The sequence below is a fragment of the Natator depressus genome, chromosome 7 (assembly GCF_965152275.1).
Source record: "Natator depressus isolate rNatDep1 chromosome 7, rNatDep2.hap1, whole genome shotgun sequence".
In the NCBI taxonomy this organism is placed as follows: Eukaryota; Metazoa; Chordata; order Testudines; family Cheloniidae; genus Natator; species Natator depressus.
This window is the reverse complement of record NC_134240.1, coordinates 121,411,442-121,420,729: the sequence shown is the minus strand read 5'-3', so window position 1 is coordinate 121,420,729 and position 9,288 is coordinate 121,411,442.

The window sequence follows — 9,288 nt, the reverse complement described above, 5'->3', positions numbered from 1 at the left end:
AGCTTCATCAGTGCAGCTGGGGGCGTCTGCCGTACGCTCCCGGATGTGGTTTGTTACCAGGTGGCTTTGCCATTTCCACTAGGAGCCCCACACGATTGCGACATGGTCAATGGCAGGCACGGAGCCATCTGCCGTGCGGGGCACCTGGGTATCGTGTTGCAATTGCCCCCGTGCTTGTTACTAACGGATCTCTCTCAGGTGCTACTCTGGCCTCATCCCCGCAGGATCCAAGCAGCCCCCACCTCCCGTCTTCTCATCTCCCACCACCAAGCAGGGCTCTTATCCCTGCGGTACAGCTGGGGGATTGAGGCACGGAGATTCAGAGGGCTGGTCTACATGGGGAAATTTACCAGCAGAATTGGACTGGGATAGTCGTTATGCTGCTGTCACTCCCTGGGCAGATCTAGGTACGAGTGGAGATTTCCAGATTCACTCAGGTCTGGTTGAGCCACATCAGGAAAAGCCAGGCTCGCCCCAGATGGCGGACCCGGGGCGGTACCGACAGCGCTGTCATTTAAGGCAGTATAATTCTGCTGCTAAGTTTTCCCATGGAGACAAGCCCAAATTGGCTTGGGTCACACAGGGAGTTGGTGACAGAGCAAGGAATTGAACATGGGTCTCTCAGACCCCAGGCTCAGGCCTGAGCCATCCTTCCTTTCCCAAGCTGGGCTCCAGTGTTTACCCAGCTGTGGCTCATTTGTAATCCACTGCAGTTTCCTCTGTCCCTGCCCTTTAATGCTCCCGTTGGGGAAGCAAAGTTTGTCATTTGCTCAGCCCGTCTCTTCGCAGGTCCGGGCTGCTCCTCGCCCTAGCCCTGTGTGACGGTGCTGCCCGTGGGAGCTGGCTGAGCTCACTCAATCAGGGTGAACTGCAAACAGAACGGGGCAGACAAACCCCACACGCTGGTGGATATTCCAATAGTTAGATTTACCCAGCCAGCCCAAACCAGCTTCTATAGGACCTCACTGGTTACTCAGATGTCCAAACAACGCACTTCCCTTAAAGTACCCAGCCTCAGGCCTCCGTCCAGACACACCTGTCAACCATACAATAATAAATTCTGAAAATCTTATTTCATCCTATAAAAGAAAAGGTTCTTCCAATCCCAAAGGGTCAGCCACACACCCTGGTCAAATGATAACTTAGATCTTACCCAAAATACACGCTTATAGTCAATTCTTGTTATCTAAGCTAAAATGTATTAAAAAGAAAGAGAGAGAGAGTTGGTTGAAAGATCAGTATACAGACAGACTTGAATTCAATTCTTGAGGTTCAGATACAGAGCAAAGATGAGCTTGTATTTGCCAAAAGTCCTTTTAGAAATAGTCCACAGGTTACAGTCCAATGTCCATATTCAGGGTGACTCCAGTCAGTGACTGGGGATCTCAATCCTCATGGCTTAAGGTTTCCCCCTCTTGAAACCCAAAGCAGATCTGAGATGAAGAAGGATCGTGTCCCAAGGTTTTTATACATTTCCAGCAGCCTCTTGGCCTGAGAAGACAATCGGCTTCACTTTCCTTCTCCCAAACACCCTGGCAGTTAGCACAGGGTCATTTATCCATTAACAGTTCAGACACAGGTTACCACAACCTTCAAAGAGGCACATAGACAACAATACTATGTCACTCAAGTGTCTTCCTAAATGTTAATCCTCCTTTTTTGGTCTTTGAATCAAAGCCATAGCCATAGCCAAGCCTCGTTTGCTGACATCACAAGCCCTGAGCACACAGCTCCCCTTCTCTGTCTCACCATGCCAGCTGCATTTCACAGCTCTCTCCATTTCCATCTCTTCCTAACCAGTCTTTAAAGTTCGGCCCGGGGTCAGGTCAGTCTGGGAGTTCGTTAACTCTTTCTGGCCCTGTCACCTTTCAATGAGATATATTACACTCATAACATCACACCCCAGTTCTCTGTTCTGCCCCAAGCAATGCCCGTTCCACGATGCCTGAATCCCCCCAACTCGGCTTCACATCTTGGGGCTGCAAGCAACACACTGCTCAATGCTCTCACCCGACAGCTGGCGCCTTTCGCTGCAGAGCTCGGGTGGGGAGTGTGGCAGCTTTTCCACTGAAACCACACAAAGAGGGTGGGTTAAAGCACAGCTTCACCCCGTCATGAGGGGCTCACCACTGGGGGTGCCAACCTCAGGGGAGACTGTCAGGATGCAGGGCTGAGACCCCAAACTGGTGGTATGGTCTGTAGTTAGATTTCACCAACCCAGTAACGAAGATGAACTCCAGAAGCACTCGGAGACTCACCCTGGAGTCCCAGAGAGTCCCCTTGGGCACTCCAGTCTATCTTGCCACCCAGGCAAGCTGGACTAAGTGATACATGGTCACTTACACCAAAGATCACAAAAGATTCAGGTTGCTTCCAGTCCCAAGAGAGCAGTCACTTACCCCAGGTCAGTTTGTGCCTCAGATCTCACACCAAAGACAGTGCTTGTAGCCAGTCCGATAGTAATGAACTAAGGGTTTATTAACTAGGAAAAAGAAATGTGAATTATTTACAGGTTAAAGCAGGCAACGTATACACACAAATGAGTTATGGTTTATGGTTTCAAAAGGTGACAGTAGTAGCAATCGATCAGCACCGAACGTCTTTCAGGGCTAACCCAGGCTGACCTGGGGATCTCTGCTTCTATTTCATAGCTCCAGCCCCGGGAGAGTCCTAACAGCAGTAGATGGACAATTTTCTTGTCCACTTTCTTCCTTCCTTCCAGAATTCAAGCTGATGGGACGAGGCCTTTTGCATGTAGCCTCTTCATGGGTGTAACGGGGCAACTAACAAAGTCATCATATTGTGATGTCCCACCACGGCCTGTTGAGCTTTGATCGGCCTGCTTGATGGGTGGGAGACGATCCCTCCGGGTGGGGTTCACAGTTTCAGAGCAAACTGTTTTTTACAGTCCCAAAGCAAAACCTGGACTCTTCCCGTGTAGCAGGTGATGAAGATAGGAGCAGTGGGATTAATGCAGACAACAATTTACAAGCATTTCAGAAAGTCTGAACACCAGACATGTAGCTATAAATCCAACACCCACCTGAGCCAGACTAACACCCAGGTGAGCTGGACTGGTTTCCAGCAATGAGTTTGTCAGTGCTCAGCTTAAGCCTTGGTAAGAGCTGGCACCTGGTCGGTCAGCGTCGCAGTCCCTAACTACTGTCGTCCCCCAGCTCATCCCTGCCACCTCCTTAGTGTTCTGGGCTCTCTACTCTCAGCTCATGACCCCAGCTCTGGACAGAAACTGCATCTCCCCCGGCAGCACCCAGTTACCCACTTGCCCCCTCCCCCGTGGCCAGGAGAGCCCTGGATCTCCCGGGAGCCCTGCCAGCCGGGTGTCTCTCTTTGGTGGCAGACGGGATACACAGCTCTCTGCAGCCTCGAGGGGCACAGCGGGCAGCAGCTCCGCCAAGCGGTAGCTATGGCAAGCAGGTGACGGTCGCGGGTGCACATGAAAGGGTCAAGCCCCATGCCAGCTACCGGGCAGCTGCGGGAACTTGAGGCAGGGGCAGGGAGTGCAGTCAGCAACCCCCGGCATGGCTCCCTGCCAGTCCTGCTGTGGCGGGGGGGAGGGGGGGCGGTGATGGAAACGTGGGGGAAATGCGGTTCCGGCATCTCCTGCCCCCCAGCACCTCCATCGCCAACCAATGAACAACAGGAAATACAGAGGAGAAGCTGGGCCCCTGCTTGGGCCTGGCAGGGGAGCATGCAGGGGGCTGCTGGCAGGCAGAGGGGCAGGGACCGGCGGTTGCCAGGCCTCGGGGGAGGGGGGGCAGGACTTTGTGTCCTTGTGTCTCGGGTCTTCCTTGGGGGCGTTTTGTCCTGGTCAGCGGGGACGGCAGGACGAGGAGATGCCCCCAGGACGTGGCCTGGGGCTGGGACCACCAGGAATCGAGCTCAGAAGGGCCCCAGGCAGAGCCAGACCCGGGCCCGCTCCTGCTGGGGTACTGTACAGACGCTCCCCACCACCCAGGGAGGGGAGAGGAGGCGCGTGGGGCTCAGAGGAATCCAATTTCCTGGTGGCAGCAGCAGCCGCAGCCAGGAGCCGCCTCCCCCGCTGCTAATGAAGTGTCTTTAATTAGCAGCCTCATCAAAATCGCTTCATTTCCAACCAGCCCCTCCAAAGGACGGGGACCCCACTAAGCCAGTGGCAGCCGCAGCTCCGCAGGCTTAAAAGGGACAGGCCCCAGCCGGGCTGGCCCCACCGCCTTCGCTCCCTGGGAGTGAGAGGGCGAAAGCCCTGCCGGGCCCAGGCCTGTCCCCTGCCCCAGGCAGCCGGGGTCCAACCCTCTTCTCCGCCTCTGCCTTCTAGCCCAGGCCGGTGCAGTCACCGGCGGGAGGACACGGCCCCTAGAGAAGCCAGCCCAGGGCGTGCTGGGAGGAGTGTTTGGGGAGTGCTGGGATGGGGGGACATGCAGGGCAGACAGTGTCCCAGTTCCATGCCTACCTATGGGGGTTTCCAGCCACCTTGGACGGACCCCCCCCCATACCCTACACACCAGCTCCAGGGCTCTGTCTAGCCTGGAGGGGCATCGTCAGAGCTGGGGGGCAGGGCAGGGCTAGCAGGCGGCTGCGGGTCAGGATTGAGGGGCACCAGCAGAGAGAGGGTGGGAGGCAGGGGGCTAGGCATTGGGATTGAGGGGCACCAGTGGGGGGAAAGGGGTCGGGCTTGAAGGGTGTAAAAGGGTTCAGGCCCCAGAGCCATCCAAACAAGTTCCAGCCTCTGACCTCCTGTGATGGATACACCCACCCTGCAACTCGGAGCCTTTTCAATTCCAAAGTGGCCGATTCCCTGTGTAAACAAGGTGCTGCACGCGAAGCCAGGGCTGGGACCCTCCTGTTTCCGCCTGCTGCTGGGCAGGGCGGGGCCTTTCCTGAGCCCAGCCGCGGGATTATTGCCTAAAGCCAGCGGACGGGGCGGACGGACACCTGGGTCCCACTCCCAGCCATGCAGCCCCCAGCCCCTGCTTTTCTTGTCTTCTCACTCCAGCCCTGCAGCACCTCCTTCTGCTCCAAATCCCGTCCGATCCCGAGCCCGGCACTACACTCTGCTCATACACCCTGGCAGCCCCTTCTGAGGACAGGTGGGCACCTCTGATCTGCACGAATACCAGTGAACCATGTTATGCCTCAGTTTCCTCATCTGTTAAATGGGGACAGTACCCCCTCCTCCTGCGACAGGCATGTTGACAGCCATCAGTAATCCTGGTCAAGTGTTTTGAGATCCTCATCTGAAGGAGACAACGTAGGTGCGAAATCTAATTAACCCTTTCTCTACTGGACAGGCCACATTATACAAGGGGAGGTGCAGGGCCCAGAGAGAGCAAGATTCAGTCTGTGGCCTTAGGGAGGGTTGAGGAATACACAGAGCTGAGATGCAGGCAGGAAGCTGGACCCTAGGGGTAATGCTTCATTACCGAGCATAGCAGGACAAAGACCCGATTATCAACCGTCTTCCTGGGCACCATACAGCTCAGAGAGCGCTGGGCAGGAGGACACGGATGGTCAGGTCATGGATCCCTCTGCTTCGGGCCAGCGGCTCTGCACTGGCGTCAGAAACCGCCCCTCTCTGCCCAGCTCCGCTGTGAAGAGGGGCGTTGCATTCTGGGCCCCTCACTCCCAGGTACAGACAAACCGACCGGAGTTCAGAGACGAGCAGTGAGCACGACCCGGGCCCACAGGGAGAGGATGGGGGCAAAGACTGAGGGCATGAATCGAATACAATACGCTTCGAGCGAGGGGCGATGCAAATAGCTGACGGGTGTGACTACCAAGTGTGTGTGTGTGGGGGAAGTTCTTAGCAAAGAGAAGGGGGCCGAGTTGGGGGGAATGGGGTGAAATTAGACAGGCTGACTCCTGGGAGGAGGAGCCCGATGGTGTGATGCGCCCGGCTGTGCAACAGCCTCCCCGAGGGAAGCCCCAGCGCTCGCCCCCCGCTGCCACGCACCCCCCTAGACAGCGCGACACAGGAAGTTAAGACAAATATTGGTGCCATCTAAAAGTGCTGGAGGAAGTTAGAGAGGCAGAACGATTGGAAGGTATCTGCCACCCGGGTGGGGCTGGCTGCGACTGGGAGGACAAAGAGATTGGGGGGAAGGAAACACTGAGATCAGATGAGTAGCTTGGGGGAAGGGGAGGAGACTGGGACAGGCTGGACAAGGAGACTGGGACTAGGAAGCAGTGGGGGGAGGGCTATGGGGGAGAATTGGGTGTGGCTGGGCGAGGAAACAAACTGGGTGTGGGGAAGGGAGAGAGCCTGAGGCAAGCAGGGGGAGATCTGGACCTGAGACTCTGTGGGTTGGGGGGAGACTAGGCCTGGCTGCAAGGAGAGAGAAGCCTGAGGAGGGGAGATTGGGACTGGGTAGGAGAATGGGACAAAGAGCCAGGTATGGGGCAGAGACAGGACTGGCTGGAGGGGATAGGGCAGAAGAGTCGGGCATGGCGGGGAATGGGCAGGAGTCCTGGAATGGAGTTCCTGAGTCGCACCCTTCCTTGCCTGGCAGCAAATATCCACGAACCCCACTGGCAAAGCGTCCCATCCCCATCCAGCGCTGCTCCGCACCGAGGGTGACAACTCCCTACTGCTGACGGGCCCTCCGTTCGCTCAAGTGGCCCAGGTCAATCTGTGGGTGCCAATGCTGCGGCCGACCCCTGGGGCAGGGAATACAGTGTCTCGGGGCGGAATTGCTGTTTTCTCCGTTTGCTTTTTTAAAAACCTAGGAAAATCTCACACAAAAAATCGGTTAAAAGAACATTATTAAGGAGGCAAAGTCAAGCACTCAAGCCAGGAAATGCCAGAATTAAGACTTCTGGTGCATTGTGCGTGTGGATTACGACGCAGTCTGGAATGAGACGACCGCATGCGAGTTTCTCCTGCCTCCTTCAGCACACGGGCGGGCCCTGCTCTGGGGATGAATTCAGGTGGTGCAGTGAAGGAGGCTGTTCTCTGTAGATCTCCAGCTTTGTTTGCTGCTGGCTTGTAATGAGCGAAGCAGGAAGAGAAAGGACAGCCAAGGCAGGCGAATGCTGTGCTGGGGAACTGAATTCTGTCCTGGCCTCTGCCACAGAGTTCCCATGGGATCCCGGGCAAGTCACTTAAACCCAGCTTCTCCCAGGTGATCGCCACCAGCGTGCTCCACACTGAGTGCCCGACTGGAGACCCTGGGGTCGCATTTGCTGAAGTGCTGAGCGCTCACAGCTGCAGCTGAAGTCAACGGGAGCTGTGCTTTGAACATACACAGAGCTATAGGATGCCAAGGATTGGCCATGCAGGGGGGGCAAATGCCATGGATGTGGCATGGGCTACCTCCCTTTGGAGGCATGCCGGCCTGCCACCTTTGGAGCGCCGGAAGTGACGCTCCCTACAAGTGGGTGGGCCACTGGTGCCGGGACCCTGGCCCCGCCCCCACTCCGCCTCTTCCCCAGAGGCCCCGCCCCCTCCCACCACGGAGAGGAGCGAGCGGTAGGCAGGCCTGCCTCGGGGGAAGAGGTGGAGAGGGGTGAGTGTGGGGGGGGCCTTGGGGGAGGAGGCAGAGAGGGGAAGGTGGGAGGGGCTGTGGGGGGCTCAGGGGATGGGGCAGGCAGGGGCAGGAAGAGGCAGAACGGGGGCAGGGTCTTGGGGGAAAAGGCAGAGTGGGGGCGGGGCCATGGACCAAGCACCGGTGGCCCCCCCATTTCTAGGGAACATCCGGCCTCCCCAAACGGAAGACTCACATGTCGCGTATGTAGGAGCCTCAGATTGGGCCCCCAAAATTAGTGGAAATTTTTGATCTTATGCTCTCTGTGCCTCAGTTGTCCATCGGTCCAATGGAGACTCTCGCCCCTCGCACGGGCGGGGGGAGGGGTGTGAAAATTCATTGTTCACAGCCCCTCAGGTACTGTAGTGATGAGCCCCACAGGAAAGCCTGGGGCAGGGAATACTGCCCGCAGAGCCGGGTGCGAATAGCGCACCGTGAATCAGGCCTGGGGCCCCGCGCTGGTAAGAACGAGGAGAAACCGAAGCACGGACTGGCTCATTGAGTGAGCACCGGCCATCCTGGGCACGGGGCCTGTGGAGAAATCGCCTGCGCTCAGGGCATCGCAGACCATACGAGAAGGCACGCGCACGAGGGGGCCGGATCTAGGTGGCAAAGGCGACCTTCTCTGGGGCTTCCTCACTCCGGAGGCTCGTCTTTGCCACCCGAAGAGCGTCCTCCGACCTTCGCTGTTGGCTCACGCTTGGAGAAGGGCTGGTGTAAAGACAGCAGCATGTGTGTGGCATGAGGTGTCCCCCCACTCGGCGCCCGCAGGGGGGTGGAGTATTTCCCCGCGGGCCAGGTGGACACAAAGGAGAACCTGACCCAAGAGCGGGGCCTGTGGCTGCGTCACTGCAGACCCGCTCCTCCATGCTCCTCGCTTGTCTCTGAACTCCTGCCAGCCTGCTCGGGGCGTCCCTGATGGGGCAGGGGCTGAGGGCGAGTGCCAGAAAGCAGAACCAGACCAGCCCCGCAAGGCATCCCCCCACAGATAGCACCAGAGAGGAGGGGGCCACCAGGCCTTGCAAGGCAGCCGCCTGCCAGCATGCAGAAGGGGTGGCGGAGAGGCTGAATCTGGGTTATCAGTGTCTGTGCCCAGCAGGAGCCGTAATGAGCAGATGTTCAGGTGAGGGACACGGAGCACGGAAAGGCCCGGGGTGACAATTCGGGGCCATAAGGGAACGTGGATAATTGGAGACACTCCTGCGACCTGACCCTCCGACACCAGCGCCTGGCAGGAGGCTGACGAGCGCCCGTGGCAAACGCCTGCCATTTCCTGCTGAACGGGGGCTCATCTGGATAATTTACAGGTGTCACGGCTCCTCCGGAGCCTGGCTCTGGGCAAAAGCACATCACACCTGAGCCAGTCCCCACCACGGCCCGGGTAGGGGGGCGCTGCTGAAGAAAGCAGGGCAAACCCACAGAGACCTCAGAGCGGGGCTGCTCGGTAGGCTCCAGGTCCTCAGCCTGCCTGCTCTGCTGGAATCCCGTTCCCCTCCCCGTTTGCCAATTTCACGGCCTGAGCCGTGGCATTTTCCAGGCCACAGGGCCCCATGAATAGGTGGGTTGCTGCATGGACACGGGACCCTGCCGGTTCTAGACCCTGCCACGGTCCCGCTTCCCCGACCTATGTCAACAGTGTAATAGGTTTGTATTGTAGGAGCAAGTCGGGGCCCCCGCAGAGCTCAGGGCCCGCAGCGTGAGCACTGCCCAGCCAGCAGGAGAGACAGCCCTGCCCTGAAGAGCTCAGCCTGCATAGGCAAGACTGACA